Source organism: Octodon degus, unplaced genomic scaffold, assembly GCF_000260255.1.
Source record: "Octodon degus isolate 3935 unplaced genomic scaffold, OctDeg1.0 scaffold00089, whole genome shotgun sequence".
Taxonomy (NCBI): Eukaryota; Metazoa; Chordata; class Mammalia; order Rodentia; family Octodontidae; genus Octodon; species Octodon degus.
In genome coordinates this window covers 7192724-7216399 of record NW_004524665.1, presented here as the reverse complement: position 1 = coordinate 7216399, position 23676 = coordinate 7192724, and the positions used below count along the sequence as shown (strand labels likewise).

General features: G+C 46.2%; 1 long non-coding RNA gene across 1 annotated transcript in view; it reads left to right on the top strand.

The window, feature by feature from the left end:
• Positions 1-5939, top strand: part of LOC111818374 — an 8789-nt gene extending 2850 nt beyond the window's left edge. The window contains exons 2-3 of the long non-coding RNA XR_002822381.1: positions 1564-1595; positions 5115-5939. This is a non-coding gene — a long non-coding RNA (uncharacterized LOC111818374). The remainder of the gene's footprint in view (positions 1-1563; positions 1596-5114) is intronic.
• The last annotated feature ends 17737 nt before the right edge of the window (positions 5940-23676 follow it).

The following is a 23676-nucleotide window of genomic DNA, read 5'->3' as shown; positions in this document are numbered from 1 at the left end:
GTCATAGAAGGCTCTGGAAGCTGTGGGGCTGAGGTCACAGAAGGAGCCGGAAGACCCAACAGAGAGCTCTGGAGGCACCAGGATATTGTCCCTGAGGGCACAAGCCCTCGCTGCCTGGGTTAGAACCTCAGATCCAGCCCTGTTGCTCCAGCCCATGGCCCCGAGGAGAGCTGCTCATGGGCTGTGGGGGACAGGCTGCCCCGGCGTGGGCTGGAGCTGGGCTGACCTACTCAGCTCTCTGCCCATCCATGAAGCGCCCTTTCCCCAGCTGAGGGAAGCAAACATGGGACTGGAAGAGACCCTGGGGTTTGGACCCAGCACTGGTACATCACAGAAAGACTGACAAAGGGGAGGGTCACTGGGTAGGTGTTGTGGAAGGGCAGACACTGGGGACTGAGCAGGCTTGTTAGGACCCAGCTGCCAGCCTCGCTCTGCCTGCCCCTCACAGGCAGCAAGCCCACCTGTGACCAGGTGGAGGCTCAGAGTTGGGCCTGGGTCTTCTAAAGGAACAAAGCCATTTTCCCATCTCTAGCTTCTCTTCCTGTCCTGGGTGCCCACACCCATATCATATGTCAGCCATGGTCCTCAGATGCCCACTGGGCTGGCCAGCACCCACCATGCACAGACCCAGCCCATCAGGCCCTGCTCACCCTACAATCATGGCTCTCTCTTTGTGTGTGTGGTACTTGGAATTGAACTCCGGGCCTTCTCACTGAGTTACATTCCAGGCCTTTTTTCATTTCTATTTTGAGACAGGGTCAGGCTAAATCTCTAAGTTTCCCAGGCTAGGCTCAAACTTCCTGTCTCCGTGCCTCAGTCACCCGGAGTGCTGGGATGGGAGGTGTGCAGCCCCTCGGTCCCTGTCTTTATATTCCTAACCCAGCGCGATGGCCAGTGAAGTGGAGCCAATGAGCCAGTGTTCGGATCGGGCCCTTCCCTGCTGGCGTTTGTGGGGTGAGAAGGGTTGTGAGCTCCCTTCACCAACTCATCTACAGGGGCGCCCTGGCCTCTCCTGTGTTCCTGCTGTTGATTGCAGCTGGGTTGTGGGTGTACTGAAAGGTCATAACCTCGGATTTTTACCTTATTTTTTTTTTTAGGTGGCAAAGTGTTGATATTTTGCTTTTAAGATATAAAGAATTCTCAAATAAAATTTTTTGTTATTGTTATTGTAGCAGGGTGGAATTAAGCAACAAAAATTAAAATACAATCATTTAGACTGTTTTGTTTACTGTTATGAATACTCATACCTAAGATTAGAATTTAATGCAACAAACCTCTGTTCACCCACCTGTGATACTGTTTAAATTTTGTAGATTTTTAAAAAAACTTAAAATATTATTCGTAGTGTTATTAACCACGCTTTCTCTTTTATCCTTCATCTACCAATCTATTTCCTTATTTAACTAGAGGAAACATTTTAATTATGATTTTTATTCATAAATAGATCTGAAATGACCCTTTATTGTGGCGTTTCAATCATGCAATATTAAATCTCATCTCTATTTCCATGGGTCAATGGCATTTTAAAATGTAAAGTATGCAAGGGGATTTTTTTTCTTGCAGGTTTCGTTGAGAATGGCCAGCTATGTTTGAAGGTGAGTATTCATAGAAGAAAATTTCATCTGAGTGGTAGGCTCAGTGTGTTCTGTCACTGTTGATCCACTGCTTAGAAGGAACAGCAAGCTACAGCATCCCCCAGTCCAGGACCCAAAGGTGAAGGCGTGAGGCAGGAAGGGTGGTGAAGCAGGCAGACAGGTGGGCAGGCAGAGAGGCTGCTGCAGTTCAAGGCCAAGGCCCAAGATATTTCAGTGCATCTCTGCAATTTAATATTTAATGTATATGCTTAATACTGTAACTGAAACAAAACATTTTGTGAAGAATATTCTTGAATGTGTATATGTATATGTAAAGTACAAAGGAAAGAGATAGTGTACATACACACACTCACAAGCACACGCACAACTTCTCTTTCCATTGTGCTCCCTCTAGTCTATGCCCATCCTGTCAAACAAATGCCACCCCTCGCTCTTTAAGTAGTTTTGCACCCCACAGTGTCCAGGCACTGCAGGGACATCTCCAATTTTGCTTCCCTCCCCCATGCATGAAGGAGAAGGCAGAGGTCCTGCAGCAGCCCACCGCAAGGGCCCCCAGAAGTCACTCCTGACTTGAAGAATCTCACATCTAAAGGACTAAGAGGTTCCTGAAGATGTCCCAAGATGGCGTGGTGACGCCCACCTTGGGTGAGCAGGGACCGTTATGGGCGGAGAGGAGAGGGCTGGTCTGAGCTGAGACTTGAAGAATGCATCAGGGAGGCCCAGGCGCTGGGCCGGAAGAGTCAGGCTGCAGAAAGCGTCCTTGGAGTGTAAGACCCCGAGCTGCCCTGGTCCCTTTCCCCTCGTTGTGTATGTGTAGTGCAGGTACACATACACCGGGAACTGGCCTAACGAGCAGGGTTGCCAGCGTTCCTGAGACTGCAAAGCCTCAGGCCAGAGGCTGGCACCTCCTCTCTGGGCAGAAGGCCCTGAGGGTCACTCCCTCAATAAGCAGAGGCTCCAGGGACTATCCCAACCCCCCCTCACCTTCAGCCTCTTAAGGGGAGCTCCGTGGGCACTTGGGCGCCCATGGAAGGCTGGTCAGGGCAACTGGTCCTCCATCTCTTCGTTTCCAGTTGAAGGACAGGCCCCATGCGCTTCCTGGAACCCACCGGAGCCCAGCAGAGCCAGCGAGCGGGGGCCTGAGGAGCAAGGCCACACCACGGGAGGGAAGAGTGGCCCCACTGGGAGGAAGAGGCGCTGCCACGGAGCCCTGCAGCCTGGGTCCCACCCTGGCCGTCTCTGAGCTTCCTGCTCCCCAGTCCCAGCACACAGAGAGGCCTTCTCTAGGGCTGTCTGCACAGTGGCCTGGAGCCGCTCCCCAACCCTGACCCCGAGGCAGGGCGGGGCGGGGAGGGGGGAGTGTGCTGCAGCTGCTGGTATTTGTTAATGGTCATGCACGTGATGCATCCGCCAGGAAGTGGCGCATTGATCACCAGAACGTTCTGGTCAAACACATCTTTCAGAGGAGCAGACAGTACACATTGCCCCCAGCTGTACTCAGCTCAGCCGGCTGGGTACCAAGCAGGTGGCCCAGACTGGTGATAACCAGCAGCCCAGCTGCTCCGTGGAGAGAAGATGAGCAGCCACGGCTTGTGCGCATGCTGTGGAGGCTGCACCCATTCGAGCGACAAAGTGCATTCTCTGGTTAGCACAGCTCTTGGAGGCCTGGTGAAGTCACCTTGAAAGACTCCTGGTGGGGGGGTGCGAAGATTGCTGACTTGGGGATGGAATGTCACCGGGAGCAATGAGATTTGCTCCTTCAACAGCCCTCCTCCGATCCACGCTCCTGTGTCTACCATTTGTCGCGTCTCCATATTGTGGGCCTTGTGGCTGCTGCCCAGTCCAAAGCCTGGGGCCGCTGCACTGGCCCACATGAGCTCCTGCCTCATGTCTTGACTCTGAACTCATCCCTACACAACACCAGGGGGGATGTGGGCCTGAAGCCTTCAGTAAAGCCAGGGGAGTCGGGACATCACGCAGACTGTGAGCAAGACCTCGCCGTGCCACACGTGTACACGATCACCCCGAGGGAGGGGAACAGCGCAAGTGCATGGTGGCTGTGCGGCCCAGGCAGGGACACCGCACAGGGACACCGGCTCCGCCGTCATTGCAGTCTCCATCTGCTCCCTGCTGCTCTAATAGACACTGCAGACTGGGCACTCTTATGGGACAGGGATTGTTTGGTCCTGACTCTGGGTGGCCAGATGGTGCAGGGCTGGCACCTGCCTGGTGCCTGGTGAGGGCCACAGGCAGCATTGCAGCATGGAGGATGTGCTCTGTGGTGAGACAGCAAGCACGCCATCTTGGCTCTCTCTTCTTCCCATGAAGCTACAGATGCCATCCTGGCCCCTCCCGGGGACCTCATTGGAAATTCATTATCTCAATACTGTTAGCGTAGGAATTTGGGGTTAAGTTTCCAACATGCGAGCTTGCGGGGGACACGTTCAAACCACAGCATAGTACACTTTAGTTGAGAAAGTAAGTAACCAGAGCAGGTGGTGGGAGCTGGGTTCCCACCTGCATGGGCAGTTGGGGACAAGAAGGGGAGGACACTAGGAAGATCACTGTGATACAGCATTGAGCTGGAAGCACCAGTACAGGCTCACAGGTGACCAAATGGATACAGAGGGACAGCTGGACAGCCGAGTCTCTATGCAAGGGAGGCACACAGGCACATTTCTGAACTCTTCCTGTAGGCCTAGAAGCAAAGACCGCCCAGTAGCAGCAAGCACACCCAGCCCCAGATCTTGGTTTCTAGCACCAAGCCTCCTTTGGAGAATTGACTGATGCTAGGCCTGAGGCAAGGAACAGACTAGACGAGCCAAGAATCTCGTGGGGCAGAAAGGAAGGGTGTGCTCCTGAGATGGCAGCTAAGGATAAGGAAGAAGACTTGTCCTTAGTGCTCGATGGGTCAGGACAGAGGACCGCTCTGGGGCAAGATCCCAACAACAGGAAGAAGCGTGGGCAGGGGCTGCGGAACCTGCTACTCCAGCTTGGCCACTGTTCTGTAAATCTGAAACTCTCCTATAATAAAAAGGTCATCTGTTGGGAGGTCACTCACGACACGCGAGTGATTCTGCCTTTCCCTGCAGCCTGGTCCACATCCTGGCTCTCTGCATCACCTTCCTCTGCCACACCAGCCTCCTTGCCGTTCATGCTGTCTCCATCAGCCCCGTGGGCCGTGCTGCATGGTCACCCTGTGTGCTGCCCCTCCCTGAACAGCTCCCCAGTCTGTGCTCAGCTCTTCCTCTCATTGCCAGATAACCTCCCCATGCAGCACACACACGTACACTCACAGCATGCATGTGCACACGTTCACACCTCCACAGCACATACTCAGGGACACTGACGCCTGTGAGCACATATGTACACGTCCTCAGACATATGCATGGGGACATGCACACTCTCACATGCACTGGCATACGTGCATACACTCCAGTACCAGCACATGTCCCCCCATACCCTCCACACCCCCTCTGTCACAGCTTGTGTCTGCCATGTATGATGTCTCCCCAACAGGTGTTAAAGACCCCAGAGGAAGGGATGTCCTCGTCATCACCGCAGGAGACCACAGAGCAGAATGGCAGCTGTTGGACTCCAGACAGCAAGTGGCCACAGGTGACAGGGACCCAAATTCTTCCTGCAGGATTGTGTGATTCAAATTCACATTAGCAGTACAAGGAGATGCAGTTTTGCGTATTACGCTGGCATCTGTCCCCTGTTTGTTTTCTAGAAGTCTAGAATCAAATCACACATCTGTGAGCCAGGAATATGGAAATGTGCTGTAGATCCACTACTGCACTACAGTGGTGTGGTTGTCAAAATGGAAAACACGTAAGATGACAGGTGAAAATGAAAGCCGCAGGCCAAAGGATATTGGGAGCAGATGGTGCATTGGAAACATATACAATGGGCTTTTCTTGAAAGCAAAGATGCCGGCAATTCCAGTCTCTTCTGTTGCCACATGAAAATCAGATGAAGAAAAACAGCTCAGACCTTTATGGTTTGAGCGGCATCGCCCACTTCTGCAGTGTGCAGTCTGCGATGTTGCTTTAGAAATAATGACATCAACAATGATCTAAGATGCAGCAGATTGGATCACCCAATTCAGGTCTTAAAATGAGCAAAAGTTTGGCTCTAAAGTATTTTTTGTCAGTGTGTTGAGGAAGAGGCTGTTCGTAGGGAGTGGCTTTAGGGTTCACGGCTTGGATTCTGGATGCCTTCACCTGTAGGGCTGCAGGAAGGAACCCACTTGGAAATGGTGTCAGTGGCAAGAATCAGACATTGTGACAGCTTGTGACATGTTGGGCGGGACAACCTTGATGCAGATTGTTCAGGGCAATGTCTGACCACGAGGTTCCCCCCTCCCCCCCCCATTCACCAGATTTGCCGCCATGCAACTCCTGGCTCTTCCCCAAAGTCAGAAAGACCAGGAAAACCCAAGCTGTCCACCAAGTCCAGATTGGCGCTCTCAGATCCTTTCCCACCAAGGCCAGGACCTTGCTCACTAAGGGGCCTTTTGGGGGCTTCTGCTCAGGTGTCTGGCAGTGACGCCACTGTCAGCAGGAGCTGGAGCCCAGGAGCCTTGCGGCTGCCTCAGGGAGGAGCTGCAGCTGCTGGTACTCTGTGCAGGGTAGAACCTGCTAGGGGGCCTCCATGTGTCCCTGGAGACTCAGGCTGCCCTGGGTTCCTGGAAGAGATGGGGAGCATGTCTCTTCCCTGCCCCATGTGGTAGGCAGGGCAGGCAACTCCCTCTGCCCAGCTGCTCCTGTCCATGGGCCTCCCCAGGAGGAGCTCTGCAGAGACTGCAGTCTGGGTCCCATCTTCCCAGCACCCAGCACTCCAGAGGCCCTTGCGTCCCAGTCCTCGGCAGCCCCAGATGGCCCCAGATGGTTCCTCATACCCTGCAGCCAGCATCACATCCCCAACTCTGCACTATGCACCCATCGCAGGGCTGATGCCATGAGTGACTCTGGGGTGAGCACCCACTGCTGCTGGCTGCAGCATGTGGGGGCACAAGACTCACACTACCCCATCTCTGCTGCTCCCCAAGCCTGGCACAGAGAAGGGTCTCAGAAGGCCTCCACATAGAGCTTATCTAGTTACATGTCCCCTGGCACCTGCTACCTGCTCCCCCAGCTGCCGTCTCTTCACCCAAACCAGAAATCAGAGGCCTCAGCACACCATGCGGAGCAGTCTGTTCACACCTGTCTGTGCCTTTACACCCCTATCTGTATGTGGGCGGGTGGTGAGAATTAGCCAGGATGAGGAGATGTGCTGTTTCTCTCCATCCCCTATTCCTTACACACATCTGGCACATGCCAGATGCTAAGTCAAGGCTTTTACCTCAAATGAATGATTGGGATACGAATGAATGTTTGCCCAGCACTCCTTAGAGACTTAGAAGAACCCCTATCCCCACCTCTCCTTCCACACTGGGAGCGATTTCAAGGCAGGAACTCCTTCTCATGCTCTTTGGGGTCCGTCTGTCAACAGCAGCCACACATGCAGCCCTGGGTGCAAGGAGAGGTAGGGACAGTGGTCTGCGGGGGAGGGAGAGGAGAGAGCTGCAGGGAGTCCTGTGGCCGCTCAGCGATCCTGTCCACATCTGGGATGCAGCGGCCATGAAGTGATCTTTCCACAGCTCAAGACCAAGCTGGGAGCCACCAACTCTTGTAATAGCCTAGGAATTTTGAATATTTTTGTTAAAATGCATTTGCCAAGATTGTGATGCTTCTGACCTTGGGAACATTTAAAATGGACCCAGTCTGGTCTCACTGGGAATTCCCGGGGTGTACAGACGAGTCTTGATTCTGCAGCCAGCTCAGAGAGCTCACCTGCCTTGTGAAGGAGTCTGAAGTACCGGCAGGAGGAGGGGTCCCAAGGAAGAGGCCCAGCGTGAGAGGGAAGAGAGAGGGCTGTGCGCGTTTCCCTGCACTAGCACCCCCAGAACCCCCAGGTTGGTCCCAGGCGTCTACTTAGCTTGGACTAAGAATCCATTGCCCCACTCCCAAATGTCCCAAAGCATCTGACAGACATAAAACACTGGGACTTCCAGGGGACAGGGCTTCAGGGAGAGATCGTGAGAGCTGGGCTGCAGTCAGGGCTCATTCTGAAACAGATCATTAATTCACCCAACAAATATTTATTGACCAGAAAATGGCTACTTGGAGAACATCTTGGGCTTTGACTCATCCACATATATCTTCTCTCTCCCTCTCCACCTCCCTCTCTCTCATCCTCATAAAACCTTGAAAACCAAAACATCCTCTGTGTCTGCAGTGGACCCAGGAGGTGAACAGACATCACAGTGGCAGCTGTAAAAAGATGGTCCAAGTCCTGGCCTCTGTGCAAATGACCCGAGGGACACAGAGGCCAGCTGGGCAAGGAGGGCGCGGGCCTGGGGGCCATGAGACTGACGTTTGGAGGGCTCCAGTTCAGGGGAAATGGACTGTTTAATGCTAACCAAGTTCCACAGTGCTGTAGGAGACCACAATAGCGTCATGGCTGCAAGCCACAGCTTGGCCGTCTCATCGTGCTCGGCTCCTTCTGAGCTGCTCTGAGGATCTCGTAACCGGCCGGCAGCCTCTCGTGTTTCCTTGCCTGGTGCTTTGTGATTTGATCCTTCAGAATTACGATTCCCACCCTGCCCTTTGGTGACTAGCAGCAGATCCAGCCATGAGCTCTGGGCTAGGAAGCCAGACAATGGAACCTTGCTGAGTGTTTACCTTAAGCTAGAAGAGGTGATGACTGGTATCCGGCGGGTAAGGTGCGCGAGCTTTGTGACAGCTGCCTCAGCTCTTCGTGGCCCGTGGTCTCCTCCATCCTTCCCCCCAAGGTCCAAATACGTGAGTTTGTAGGAGAGCTCACTCTAATAATAGGACCAAGCTTGGCATTTCGAGACTACAAGGAAAATGGAGACTGTGCTGCATCCAGGAAATACAGGCGCATAAGCCAGGCACAGCTGGAACATCTGGCCTTATAAAACTAAAAATAACACCTCATAAAATATATGATATTCATGTATTTTGACAGCTGAAATACACTTTCCATTGCTCATGACTCTGTGAGTCTCACTGGTGCAAGAGCCCTGAAATTGTGTGTTCTGGGATCAGTGACATCTCAGTCCGGTGGGCCCCTTACTCTACCTTGTTTGCACAGCTCCCCAAGGGCCTAGGAACCCCCGCTCTGCTTTGCTCACAAAGCCTTTCCTATCCTTGGCTCGCAAGCCAGGCTCAGGCTGCTCCCCCAGCCCTTATGGATGAAGGTCCTGCCATCTTGCCCAGCATGCTCTTCCCTTCTCTTCTTGGTTCTTTGTCCAGTGGGTCCAGAGCTCCTGCATAGCAGAGGTCATCCACACAGACGTCTGTCTGTCTCTACTCCAGGACTTGTCTTCTCTTCTGGGTGACTTAACTGTCGATCGGCTCTGGCCAGATGGCCAGTGCTCTGCAGCCTTCCCCGCCCAAGGGCATGCTCTCCCACCTGCTCAGTGCTGCGCCTCAAGGCCTCCACTTGGACTGGTCCCTCAGGTTGTCCACTCATGCAGACTTCAGTTCCTTCACCCTGGAATGCTCTAACAATAAGCTTCCCCCATTCCAGCACTGCCCCCAACTCCCCTGCCATCTGGCTGAGGTATACCCCTTCCTGGGCCCCGCTCCCTTCCACTGCTCCGACACCCACCGCAGGTCTCCAGGTGCCACACATTCATGCTGTTGCCCAGATCCTCAAGTCATTCCCTTGCATGTCTTCGTTCTTCTGTTTCTCTCCTCCAGCAAACCCTCAGGGAGTCCTCCCTGCTGTGGTGCGTGTTCTGACACCTACTGTGATTAACTCGTCCAAGCCTGATAAAACTCCTGTGGAGCAAAGGAACATTAAGCTTTCCATTTCAGAGGCAAGAAAACCAAGGCACACAGAGCCACATAATTAGATGGGAAATGAAAATTGGACTCTGGGTCATTGTCCTATACGTGTAGCTTTTTGATGTCCTATTTGTTCAAAAATCTTATCTATAAAGATAGCTTTTCATATTGTTAATTAATGTATTTTTATTATTGAGCTATTTAAGACTGTGTTCATTGTATGACATATTCCTTCCTTCCTGTGTGTGTGTGTGTGTGTGTGTGTGTGTGTGTGTGGTACCAGGGATCAAACTCAGGACCTTGTGCATGCCAGGCAGGAGCTTACGCTATAGAACTAGCTCCCCAGACCCCTTCCTTCATAATTTGTTCAGAAATTTTGACACTTAGAAAGGTTGACTATCCAGAAATCAGAAGTGAAAACTATCATATGTCTTTTACATGTTAGTCTTTCCAATTATTAACTTGCTTGGAATCTATTAGTAATAAGATACTAAATTAAGAAAGAAAAATAAACTATTAATTGATAATCCTAGCAGCATTGATTCTGAAGGGGTCATGTGTTTTTCTAAATCCATATTTTTCTCCTGAAATATTTCACCAGTGGTATGGAAATCATTTAATTATTAAATATTTATTCATTAATGTACTTATTTATTTTTTAAAATTTATTTAGTATAGGGTCTATAGGGCCTCACTACAAAAATCGGATTTGTAGTAATCCTCCTGTTTTCAGCCTCCCAAGCACTGGGATTATAGGCATGAGCCATCACGCCCTGTCTCATTCACCATCTCAGCAACCCTCCCCCCCGGAGTTGGGGCTAGCATGGCACACCAGGGATTAAACCCTAGCCCCTGCATCTGCCTAAGCAGGTGCTTTAGTCCACTGAGCTATCTGGCTGGCCCTTATTAAATATTTAATAAGTCTGTCAATAACATCTCTGTTTAAATCAAAGACTTTTTGTCTATATTCTTATTTTTATTTTTGAAGTTTGAGAGCTTTCATCTGTATCTATCCTGAATTATATTTTCTCTGTAATTCAACCTGTGGTTTTTCACTTGTTGGCTTTGGTCCTAGTATCATGCACAAAGAGTAGTTCATTCATTCATTCATTCACTCATTCATTCATATAACAATGAATAAAGGAGGCAGATGTCTGAGGCCCCTTTCCTTATATACAAGATCAAGACAGAGTAAGGTGCATGGACTAGCTTTAGTTCTCACCTGTGCTGTGACTGTGGTGACTCCTGCACTCAGCCAGCTGGAGGGGCTGGTCTCACTGTTGCATACTTCTGGCTGCCCCACCCTGTGCTGTGGGCCACCTACAGGAAAGTCCCACTAGGAGTCTTGCTTTTTCTGAGTGCTTTCTAAATTTTTTCTGGTTACTGACAGAGAATAGTACTTGGGCTGCAGACACAGTGTCCAGCTTTAACAAACAAAAGTAGGAAGCACAAAAAAGCAACAAGAAAAGATAACCCATTGTTGAGAGGCAGAGGAAATAACTGACTAGACTCAGATATGCCATAGTTCTTAGAAATATGTAATAGGAACTTAGAACAATTATTGATGTGTTCAATAACCTAGTCAAAAGTTCAAAGTGTGTGTCACAGATGGAAAGTTTATCAGAAAGATAGGAAGTATAATAAGATTTAATGGAAAGACCATAAATTAAAGACTAAATAAATCCATGAAAACCAAAACATGAGATTGGAAATATGATAAAGAATGTCTTTGACAGTCTCATTAGTTGACTTAATATAGGTGGGGAAAGAATTAGTAAACTTGAAGACAGATCCATGGAAATAATCCAAACTGAATGAGGGAAGAAGGGAGAGAGGGAGGGAGGAAAAGGAGAGAAAGAGGAGGCAGAGGAAAAGAGAAAGAGGAAGGGAAAGAGAAGGAAGAAGGGAGACAGAGGAAGAGATAAGAGGAAAAAGAACAAACCTCATGGTCCAAATTTTTAAGAATTTAGGAGGACTCTGAGTAGCCTGCGGAAGGCAGGAGAGCTGTGGTCTGTGGTCCCAGTGCAAGCAGGCCTGGAACTTTTCTGGAGCCATTCAAGAACTCTAGTGGATTCTGGGTGGCCTGCAGGACTCTGGGTGATTACTGGGAACTTCAAAAAGGCAAAACTCAGGAACAAAAGGCAATCTCAATCCTCTAGTCCACCCAGAACAAATCCAGGAGACCAAGACATACAAGAACTTGGAAATCACATACCTGAAATCTCTGAAATGATAGCGACTGAAGTAAAGAAACAAATCCATCAGGATACAGAAGAAATAAGATCAGAAATAATCTCTCAGGTCCAAAAATAAAGGACAACAATTATTAAAGGATTGCTCAGTACAATTAAAGAAGACATAGATAAAAAAGAGAATAGAAAAATGATGGAAACACTGAATGAGCAATACAGGGAAGAATTAAAATTCCTGAAACAGATTGAAAGAGATATCCAGAAAATTAAGAACTGCATCGAAAGCTGGCAAAATTGCTTGAATGAAACTAAAAATATATGTTCAGACCTCGAAGACAGTGTTGCAGCTAATAAACATGAAGTAAAAGATCTCTTAAAACTAACATGGAACCAGGAAATAACAATTCAGCAGCTACAAGACAATGCAATGAAAAATAATATAATAATAGGTATCAATTAAGCAGCAGGGGATAGCACAAATGACATAAAAAACTATTTGTAGAAGTACGAGCAGAAAATTTTCCAAGCATGAGAAAAGAAACTGACATACAGATGTGCAAGGCATATAGAACTCCACACAGCCATAATCACAATAAAGCTACACCTAGACACATAATAATCAAGATCTCAGAAATTCAGCAAAAAAATAGACTATTAAAAGCTGCTAGAGAAAAGGAACAGATCATCTCCAATGGAAAGCCCAGCAGAATCATTGCAGATTTCTCAGCACAAACCATCAAATCAAGAAGAGCTTGGAGTGAAGTATTTCAAGTCTGGAAAGAAAATAACTTCCAACCCAGATTGATGTACCCTGTAAAACTATCTATCAAATTCAATGGAAAAATAAGATCATTCTATGACAAAAAAACAATTGAGGAAATTCATGACCACAAAACCAGCCCTACAAAGAGTACTAACAGATATTCTACAAGAAGACAGAAGTGATCACAACTTCATGAACAACAGAAAGGAACCACAAAACAGAGCAAGTAATTAAAAAGAGAGAAAAAGTATAGAACCTAACACAGAAGATAACATGACAAAGATAAGCCAATATGTATCAGTTATAACCACCAATGTAAACGGCTTCAATTCACCAAGCAAAAGAAAGAGACTAGCAGAGTGGATTAAGAAACAAAATCCGACAATATGATGCATACAAGAAACATATTTAACTCAAAAGGGAATTCAGACTAAAAGTCAAAGGATGCAAAACAATCCATACTACAGGAAGTCAGAAAACATGAGGGGTCACTCTTCTGATTGCTGACAATATCAGCTTCAAATAAAAAAAATCATCGAAAGAGATAAAGAAGGTCACTACATAGTTGTTAAGGGAAAACTGCAAGCAGAAGAGACATCAGATATATGGAGCATCTATGGCCGAGATATATGCCCCCAGTATAGGAGCACCCTCCTACGTAAGACAAATTTTAACAGACATAAATCAAACGAGCAATAATACAATAGTAACAGGGAACTGTAGCACACCACTGTCACAAAGAGATAGATCAACTAGGCCAAAAATTAGCAAAGAAATAACAGAACTAAACCAAACTTATGAGGAAATTGACTTGGTAGGCCTTTATGAAGTGTTTCACCCAGCAGCAACAGAATACACATTCTCCTCAGCTGGACATGGGATGCTCTCCAAAATGGACAATATTCTAGAACACAGAGCACTCTTAAGTGTCGCGCGCAACCTCGCCAGCAAGGACAACGCAACACACAGCTCTTCCTTCAGCGGTTTATTCAGGCTCCTAACAGTAAGTTTCTTATGCTCTCTCTCCTTTTCCCTCGAGCCCTCAGCCTATATATGATCCCGAGCCCAATCCCAGTGCGCCATGTGGGGATGGCCCATGGGTCCAGCCTATGCGGAAGCAAATCATGACAGCAGCCCTGGCCATATAAGGAGTTGTTGTGCACAGAGAGCGCTCACCCACGGGGGGTGGAAGGCAGAAACCAGCGCCATCCTGTAGGCACGGTCCTTCGCAGCTCTCCACACTTAAGTAAATGCAAAGGAATTGAAATTATCCCATGAATACTATCTGATCACAGTGCAATGGAAATTATTGAGGGAAAAAACCCTACCAAAACACTATAAACACAACCTCCCAAGTGACTGGTGGGTTACAGATAGTAAATGGGCAAAAACTGAAGGCCTTCACTTTAAAATGAGGGACAAGACAAGGATGTCCACTGTCTACACTCCTATTCAATGTAGTTCTGGAAACATTAGCAATAGCAAATAGACAAGAGAGAAATAAAAGGAATCAGGATTGGAAAATAAGTGAAATTATCAGTACTTGCAGATGACATGATTTTCTACATAGAAAAATTCCACCAAGAGTCTTGTAGGTTTAATCACCAAATTCAGCAATGTAGCAGGATACAAAGAGAACACCCCCAGATCAATAGCATGTTTGTGCACAATGAACACACTGAGAGAAAAATTAGGGAAAACATACCTTTTATAATAATATCCCAAAATATGAAATACATAGGAATCAATCTCACAAAGGACATAAAAGATTTATACAGTGAAAATTATGGTACTCTGAAAAAAGAGATTCAAGACGATTTGAGAAAATGGAAAAATATCCCATGCTCCTAGATAGGAATAAAATGGCCAGATTTTATACAGATTCAATGCAATCCCAATTAAAATGCCATCAGTATACCTCACAGAGCTAGAGAAAAATTTACTAAAATTCATTTGGAACCAGAAGAGATCCAGAATATAAAAAGCAACTCTGGGAAACAAAGGAAAGGCAGGAGGTATCACAATCCCTGACCTGAAATTATATTGTAAAGCTACTGTGATAAAATCAGCATGGTACTGGCATAGAGACAGACCTGAGGATCAATGGAACAGATTAGAAGATGCAGACACAACAACAAACACAATCTACCACCTTATCTTTCATAAAGGGGCCAAACTTGCTCACTGGAAGAAATTTAGTCTCTTTAATAAATGGTGCTGGAAAAACTGGATTTCTGCATGCTGAAGGCTAAAACTAGACCTATACCTATCATGAGCAAAGCTACAGTGAAAGTGGATCGAAGATTTAAATATTAAAGCAGAAACACTAAATCTTCTGGAGGAAAATGTAGGTATAATCTTAAAGACACAGGGGTAGGTAAGGAGTTCATGAATAAAAACCAAACTGCATGGGAAATACTTCAAAGAATCAACAACTAGGAGCTCATCTTTTTGAAAAGTTTCTGTACTTCAAAACAAATCTCCAACAGAGTAAAAAGAAAACCCACAAACTGGGAAAAAATTATAACTATCCCTCCAACAAAGGCATTCTATCTAGAACACATAAAGAATTAGAGAAAAATCAGGAATCCCCCAAACTCAAAGACCCACTCCAAAAATGGGCATCTAAAATGAATATACACTTTCAGAGGAAGAAATACAAATGACAAGTAAATATATGAAAAAACGTTCAACATCACTTTTCATCTAAGAAATGCAAATTAAAACAACACTGAGATTCCAGCTTGCCCCAGAAAGAATGGCTAACATCAAGAAGTCAGCCAATAACAAATGCTGACGAGGCTGTGGAGGAAAAGGAACCCTTCTGCACTGCTTGTGGGGTTACAGACTGGTACAATAACTATGGACATCAGTGTGAGATCCCTTAAAGCTAGGACTGGAGGTCCCACTCAAGCCAGCTAGTCCCCTCCTGGGCATTTTCCCAGAAGAACGGAAGATCTCATACCACAGCCATATATGTGCACCCGTGTTTATAGCAACACAATTTGTCATAGCTAAATCCTGGAAACAAGCCAGATGCCCATCCACTGAAGACTAGATAAAGAAGATGTGGTATTTTTACACAATGGAACATTATTCAGCTATAAAACAGGATAAATTTGAGTCTTTTGTCAGTAAATGGATGCAACTAGAGAACATACTCTTAAGTGAAATAAATCAGACCTGCATGTACAAACATTGTACTGTCTGCTTAACGTGAGAACCTGAAAGAGAAAAATGGAATCTGAAGGGTACAGTAGATACTAGGAAAAGGGATAAACTTATTTAAAAGGAAAGAGGCACTGAGTTGGGGAGGACAGAAGAGGGAGTGGGGGAAGAGATTATGTGTGTAAGCAGGATGGCTTGGACAACTGTCCTGTGCATTTCTGCTCATCGACGGAAAGAAGCAGTTAGTGATTTAATTTGTTTTGTCTCCTTTTTTCTATTGTTTGCACTTGTATCTTCTTAATTTTTTATATATTTCTTTCTTCTTTTATATGTATATATCTGGTAATAGTGAATAACTGGTGAAGACAACATTGTTTTACAACAAATACTGTGAAATTCATGTTACTTTGTTAAGTGAAATTCTGTATCATATTTAAATTTTTCTGCTTTAATTCTAATTTTTATTCTTTTTAAAAAATTAGAAAAACAAACCTGAGATTTGTTAGACAACATTTTAATTTAAGCAATACTGATGTCTTAGGAAGAGAAAAAAAGATAAAGAGAAGAGGTACTTGAGCAATAGTTGCAAATAACTTTCTAAAAATTATAAAGTAGGTAGAATGATAAAACAAAGACATTTAGAGAACACTAAGTAGGATAAGTTTTAGAAAAGAAACTCTTGCTTATTGTAATCATACTTCTAAAAGTCTATAAATAGACAATCTTTGAGTCAGTCAGAGAAAAATGACATATACAGAAAAATAAAGGTAAAAATTATAGTCAACTTCCCAACAATAGCTATGCAAATGAGAAATCAATGGAGTGATATCTTAAAGTATGAGAGAAATTAAAGTGCTAGTCCAGTGTTCTAGATCAAGTAAAAATATTTTGTTGCAAAATATAAAGATGAAACAGAGGCTTTTCAGGAAGTCAAAAGCTGAAAAAATGGGACGTAATGTACAAGGAACATTAAAGGGGACTGTTGAGGCAGAAAGAATACCTAAGAGAAATTAGGATGGACACAAAGAAAGGGTCAACTGCACAAATGACAAGGGTGACAACCATGGCCAAGAATGCTTTGAGCAGCCTTCAGGACTGACACCTGTGTGTGTTCTGTTGCACAGCCCTTGCCACCCATGCAGCCATGAGAGATCACGCGCAGGAGGGTGGGATGGCCCTGAGGAATATATTAAGCACCTGAAGCTTCCTGTTCCTCAGGCCTTTGCGTGGACCATGCAAGATCATGGAGAATCTCTTCAAAGGGCACCTCCTGGACTTGCTTTTTCTACGAAGAATGTTTCATCTCATCCCCCAACATTTTTGTCTTTGGTTTGAGAGATTACCGCTGGTGTTTATACTTAAGACGATAACACTTGACTGTCATTTATAAGAACGTTTTAGTATCATCAGAAGGACCCTGTTTGCATCCTTTTCCTGGGAGAACTGAGACCCCACAGCTGTCAGGAAGAGTGGAACAGCTGAAACAGAGCAGGCCTGGAGTCAGACTCAGCCTGTGCCCTGGCTTTGAGAGCTTGCACCTTCTGATTGCCACTTAACCACTGCTGACTTTCTCATCTGTAAAAAATATGGCAACAGGTGCAGCATATAATTTGTTTGAAAGTATGGGATAGTCAATGAAGGATATTGTAATCATGATGATAAAAATATTAATAGGCTCCTGTGTGTTCTGTCCTTCATGGCCTGATAACCCTGCAATTTACTCAGCCACTCTGAACTTTAAGACTGAGCTGATGGCTGCAAACCATTATGTAGCACATAAGCGATGCCTGGTATTAGTATTATTCTTTCAGACCAGACATTTTGATGGCAATCTCAATAGAAAATTTGTGTACTGGAAACTTATAAATTGTAAATCTGTAAGTAAAAATCTGTTAACTAAAGCACTAGATAATCTGGTGATTTCCTTAATAGTCCTACTATCCTTTGTAGGATTAACTTTGCCAAGTCTTTTAGCTCATATTTGAAATTATAACTGTAGTGGTTGATAAGCTGTGCCTACTTGGCTGGATCAGCTGGGTAATTCTACACCCTGAACCATGGCCACCTGGCCCCCAGGGTGGGGAGGGCCCGCCCTAGGATGACTCATCACAAACTAGGTGTTTAAAGGGGTGGAGGAAGGATTCAGTGCCACTTCCTTGGAGGAACTCTGGTTTTTGCAGCCATACCACTTGGTTGGAAGAGCTCTAGTCTGCAGTCAGCATGGAAAAAAGTGTACCACTTCCTTGGAGGAGCTCTGATCTCTGTGGCCAGCATGGAAAGGAGGGAGAGAGGCTTGACAGATGCCACAACTGCTGCTGCTTCCTCTGCTCCTTATTGTTTTCTGCCACCATGAACTGTTGCCTTCTGCCTTTCAATACTCTGCTTTGGAGCCAACTGATTAAGGCCTGACGTATGGATGGAAACATGTACTCACTGTAGCTGAATAAGCCTTTTCTTTCTTAAATCTGGGTGTGAGGTATTTTGTCACAGCAATGAGTAAAAAGTAACTGAGCCAGAATTTGGTATCAGGAGTGGGGCCATTGCTGTGTCTACCTGACTATGTTGTTCAAGAACCTTTGGGAATGTCTTATGGGAAGAGATAGGGAAGGTTTGGAGCTGTCACCTACAAGCAAAGAGCTGGCAGGCCTTCGGCTGCTCTGTATAGGAGATTCTGGTCAGAGTTCAGAAGACTGGAATGCTGATAGAAAGCCTGCTTGTAAAGACCAGGCTGGGAAAGTTTCTGCTGGGATGAAGGACTGCATTGGTGGACTCTGAATGATTTGTGTTGTGGCTTGGCAGAAAGTTTGTCTTAATTTTGCTCATGTCCAGAGACTGCTTGAGACTGAGATTAAGTGTGATGGACTAGTTCATCTGACAAAGGAAATTTCTAAGCAGTCAAATGTTGAAGCAGTGACATGGCTATTGTTGGGAGCCTTTAGTCAGACTTGCATTGAGAATCAAGAGCAAAGAGCCTGGCAAGATGATTTAAAATGTTGTGAGTTTGGCCAGAAAGGAAGTGGCAGAAAGGCTGTGGACTGCAAAGATAGAGCTGAGATCCCCAGTGGTCAGGAGGAAAGGGAGAATAGAAAAGATGTCCTAAGGTCATCACAGGAGGTGGCAGGTTCTTGTCCCTTTGTAGCCTCAGAACTGCAAGGGTGAGGGACTTTGCTTTGAGGAGAAAACTGCAGAGCCCCATGTTCCAGAATGGAGGCAGTAGTCACACCAGGTTCCAGAGTGGCAGTGGTGTGGAGAATTTGTTCCTTAGAATCAGGGTCAGAGTGTTCAATGATCCAGGCACTCGACCCCCTACAGCAAAGAGAGAAAGAAGCCTGGCTACTGCTCCAGCTGGCAGCAGGCCTTGGCATCATCCACATGGCGTTGGTTACAGGCACATGTAGAATGCAGGATTTGTGAGGTTAAGAAGGCTTCCACCTAGATTTCAGAAGAAGGCCTGGGAGGCCAGGCATTGTGTCCCTGGGAGGACAGTGTGTAACCCTGTGAGTGAGAACCCTATTCAGTGGAGAGCTCAGAAGTTTGGAAAAAATCCAAGAATATAGATTGTCTGAGGAAACCTGAAAGGAGGGAGCAAAGCCAGCTTCAGAGAAAAGCCATGGGAGCTACCATCAGTGGTGCCACAGTGGTGAAGCCATGTAAGGTTTTGGGAGCTCACAACTTGTTACAGGTTGCTTCAGATGTTCCACATGGAACTACAGGGCTTAATGTTTGCCTTTCTGGATTTTGGACTTGTTTTGGTCCCAATGGCTTGTATCCTCCTGTATATACCTTTTGGAATGGCAGTATTTATCTTGTGCCTTTGAATATTGGACGTGTTTAACTTTGCATTTGTGCAGGGCCTCACAGCTAAGCATCTGCCTTGGATCTTGGAGGAGACTTGGGACTTGGACTTTTCAGCAATGCTGAAACTGTAGGACTTTGGCAACTCTTAGAGTTGGACTAAAATGCCTTTTACATAAAGGGATGTGCATGAGTCTTTGGGGGCCAGGGGCAGAATGTTATGTAATATAATGTTGATAAGACTTAGTAGTGATTCTAAATGTCAATTAAACCTGTGTTATAATGTCCAAGTTGTGGAAAGTTAATATATATGGCTTTGTACCTAGAAGCTGGTTTAAAGATACATGTGCTGTTGCCAAGTTGATGAGGGGTGTATCGTAGTGGTTGGTATATTGTGTCAAATTGGCTGGGCTGGCTGAGTGGTTCCACACCCTGGGCCATGGGGGGCCACCCCAGAGCAGGGAGGGACTGCCCCAGGGCATGGAGGGTCCCCTCCCAGGGGCAGAGTGGGCAGCCCGCCCTAGAGTGACTCAGCACAGAAAGGGCTTATAAGGGGGTGAGGAAGGATTTGGAGCCGCTTCCTAGGAGGGGCTCTGGTCTTCACAGCTGGTCACTTCCTTGGACAGGCTCCAGACTTTGCAGTCAGAGTAGAAGGAAGAGAGAGAGGCTTGAGAGACACTACAGCTGCGGCTCCTTCCTCTGCTCTTTGCTATTTTCCACTGCCGTGAACTGCTGCCTTCTGCCGGGTGATGCTCCGCCTTGGAGCCAGCTGACTGTGGGCTGAAGTGTGGACGAAAACGTCCACTAACTGAGCTAAATAAACCTTTTCCTTCTTCATTTTGGGTGGCAGGTGTTTTGTCCCTCTAACAAGTAAAAATTAACCAAGACAGTGACAAAAGAATTTTGTGGAGTGAGACTGTCCAATGCTAAATAGGAAGAAGCAAGAAGTTCCTTCAACATCAGAATGATGTAAGTAGTAGAAAACAGCTCCTTGAAAAAGAAAATGGCGGACACACAACAGAGCACTGAGATAAAAATAACTAAACAAGCATGTCCACAAGGAAGAAAACTGGAAAAAGAAAAAAGAAAAAACTAACTCTTATAAACAATGCATTGGCCTGTCACTTTCTTGTTATATTGTTACTCAAAAATAAACTAAAGACAAAAGAAAAAGGGGGAGGGAGCTTTTGAAATATTTGTGGCCAAACCAATTTTAGTATCTATTTTCAGCAGGCTTAATTTAAGACTCTACCATGTGGTAGAATGGCCTGTGGCAGAGTTAAGCCCTGCAATTTGAAGGCATAAGTGGAAACAAACACGTACAAGCCAGCATCTCTCGTTTGGCAGACAGCATGTAGAGCAGGCTGCCCACAACATCCACCCAGCATTTTGGGGGAAATCACACGTACTTCGTGAAACTCAAAACTCTTTCTTAGTCAATAAATGGTCAACCTGCAGTAGACACCTGTGTCCTCCGACAGGGCCAGAGAGGCGTCAGCATCATTGTTCTGATCTGGGAAGGCCAGCCCCGAGCTGCAGACAAAATGGAGGAGGTAGACCAGGACCAGGGCGTATCAGAGTCAGAGGGTGCTCCAGCCCCGGATGAAGCAGCTTGGTCTTTGCATACAAACCACGCCCCCATCCACCTGCATGCTTTATATCATCCTGGGTTACTTCTAACATGGAATTCAGCGGCCAGATGTCACTCCGTTTGCATGGACTCCATGTAGTACCCCACACAAGGGAAGTTCAAGTTTTGATTTTTGGGAACTTTCTGGAATATCCTTTTTTCAAACCTTCTGGATCCATTGTTGGTTGAAACCCTGGATATGAAGTCCATGAACATGGAGGATCAGCTATACCAGGAAACAAAGGCAGAGAAACATGCTGTCCCCGGGACAGGTCAAACACAGAGTGGGTAGCCCAGTGCCTTGGCTTAGCTTGATCTCCGCCACAGCTGGTGGCAACCTCAGGCAGAGAATGAGCTCCACATTCCACAGCTCCCTTGACATTAAGGTGGTGTTGGTGAAGACAGAGGTGACAGGATGGTGGCAGCTCCTTCAGAGAACTGAGGTGAGCATCAGTCGCTGTCCCCACGATGCCTGGTGGATGTTCTGTGGGAGTGCCGGCCATCGTTACAGTCAGCATGCGTCTGAGTACCAGCACAGTGGTAGTTGGTTAATGGTTTAATTGAGAAATACCTGTCAACAGAGTTCTTGGGGAGGGTCAAGAATTCCTCCCTCCCTCCCTCCCTCCCTCCTTAACCTGTACCCACATCTAATTTACATATCCAATTTATATGAGCATTAAAATAAAAGTCTATGTGTGGTCTGGATCTTACCTTCATGTGTCTATACCTCAAAACCAACCGAGTGTAATAAAAATTGTGTTCTACTTTTGAATAAAAGTATTTTATACATAATTGACTCCTACCTTAAATTCAGATTAGACATTTTAATTCTAAATCCATATAAGTGATGAAAACCTGCTGAATGGTTTATGGTAGAAATGGTTAATTTTACCATAATTGATCAAGCCTTTTCTCTGTGTGAGGGCTTAATACATATTGTAAAAATTTTATAAACTAAAGCAACTCTTGCATTTGCTAATCTTATTTATTAACTATCAACATGTCTCCAGGCATAGCAGCATGCATTCCAAATTAGTAACAGGTGATTGCTAAGTGCACTGCTTTTCCAATCAATGTTTCCCCCTAATTGTCTGACATTTCTATTAACTAAATATGCATTTGATGAATAGTTTCTCAACACTGTCTTTAAAGTTATTCATGGTAAATGCTTTATGTTAGTTTGTGGAACCCCTTGCATGTACAATTATACATAAAGTTATTACCAAAATACAGGATTTGTTTCTTAATGTATATTCACTAGAAAAATACAGGTTGTTTCATTATAGATTCTGTGGAAAACAGTGTATGGAAAGAGATATATTATTTCTGAACTAGTGAAAGCCCTAGAGTTTTTTAAAATAATAATCGTAGAACAAAAATATACCACACCAAGTAAGAAAATGATAGTAAGAGTTAAGATGTGTTAAATTAGTAACCGTGTAAACAGTTATATTGGCTTTCATTTAGCTTTAACATGGAGTTCTCTACCTCACATGATGCTGTTGGTGGTGGTGGTGGTGGTGGTGGTGGTGGTAGTGATGTTGTTGTTGTTGGTGGTGGTAATGGTGGTAGTGATGGTGGTGATGGTGGTGGTGGTGGTGGTAGTGATGGTGTTGGTGTTGGTGGTGGTGATGGTGGTGGTGGCGGCAGAGGCGGCGGTGGCAGTGGTGGCAGTGGTGGATGTAGTGGTGGTGGTGGTAGTGATGGTGGTGGTGGTGGTGGTGTTGGTGCTGGAGGTGATGGTGAGGAGAACCTGGTAGGATGGAAGGAAGAAGGAAGATGGTTACTATTTAAAGAGAAAATCTCTAGATTTTTGTCCCAGAAACACACAAGTCTTTCCTGAATTCTACCCCAAGTGTTGGACTTGTACTTGCGCCTGTCATGACCCAGTGAGCACAAGTGCGCAAGGCTCTCTGAAGATGCATTTGCCACACTGTTAGGGAAGGTGTCAACTGACGGTCTCACTCACAGGGACTTCGGCATTTCCTCCAAGAGCACAACAAATTGCTGCAGTTCTGCGTGCACTCCAGGGCTATCCGTGATAACGACTGATTTTTCTTTGCCTTTTCACCAAGTCTTGAGCTGGGAAACTTTCACCAAGTTTGGACCCAATTACTGCCTATTAGGTGATGCCTAGAGCTCTCCTCAGGAAACCAGCCTGGGAGTATCTGCAGATGGAGGAGCAGTGACTAGGAAGATCAAAGCCGGCTTGTGCTGGGTTTCATCATGCTGACGGGATCCCTTCCATGCACAATAGCTTGCAGACATCTCTGACTAAGCTTCTTTCATTAGGGACCCTTAGGACACAGGGCATGACTGGAGCCCACCAAGGACACAGGGCATGGCTGGAACCCCGTGTCGGTGGAGGTGAGTTTGTCCCTTAGTATTCTTGTGTTGGCACCTCGGTCCCTGTTGTAGACCTGCTGAGGTGGTGGCAACTTCAAGAGGTGGGTCTGGCATGAGGTCTGCAGGTGACTGGGACACTGTGCCAAGAAGGGATTAAGGTCAATCTCATGGGACACTTAGTTCTCCTGAGGGCTAGTTGTGACAAGAGCAAGCTGACCACGAATGGCTTTCTGGCTTCCTGTCTGCCCACGTTGCTTCTTCCTCTTGCATACACTCCAGCTTTTGTGACCCTCCCCCAGGCCCTCCTCAGAGCTGGAGCCAGCCCTTG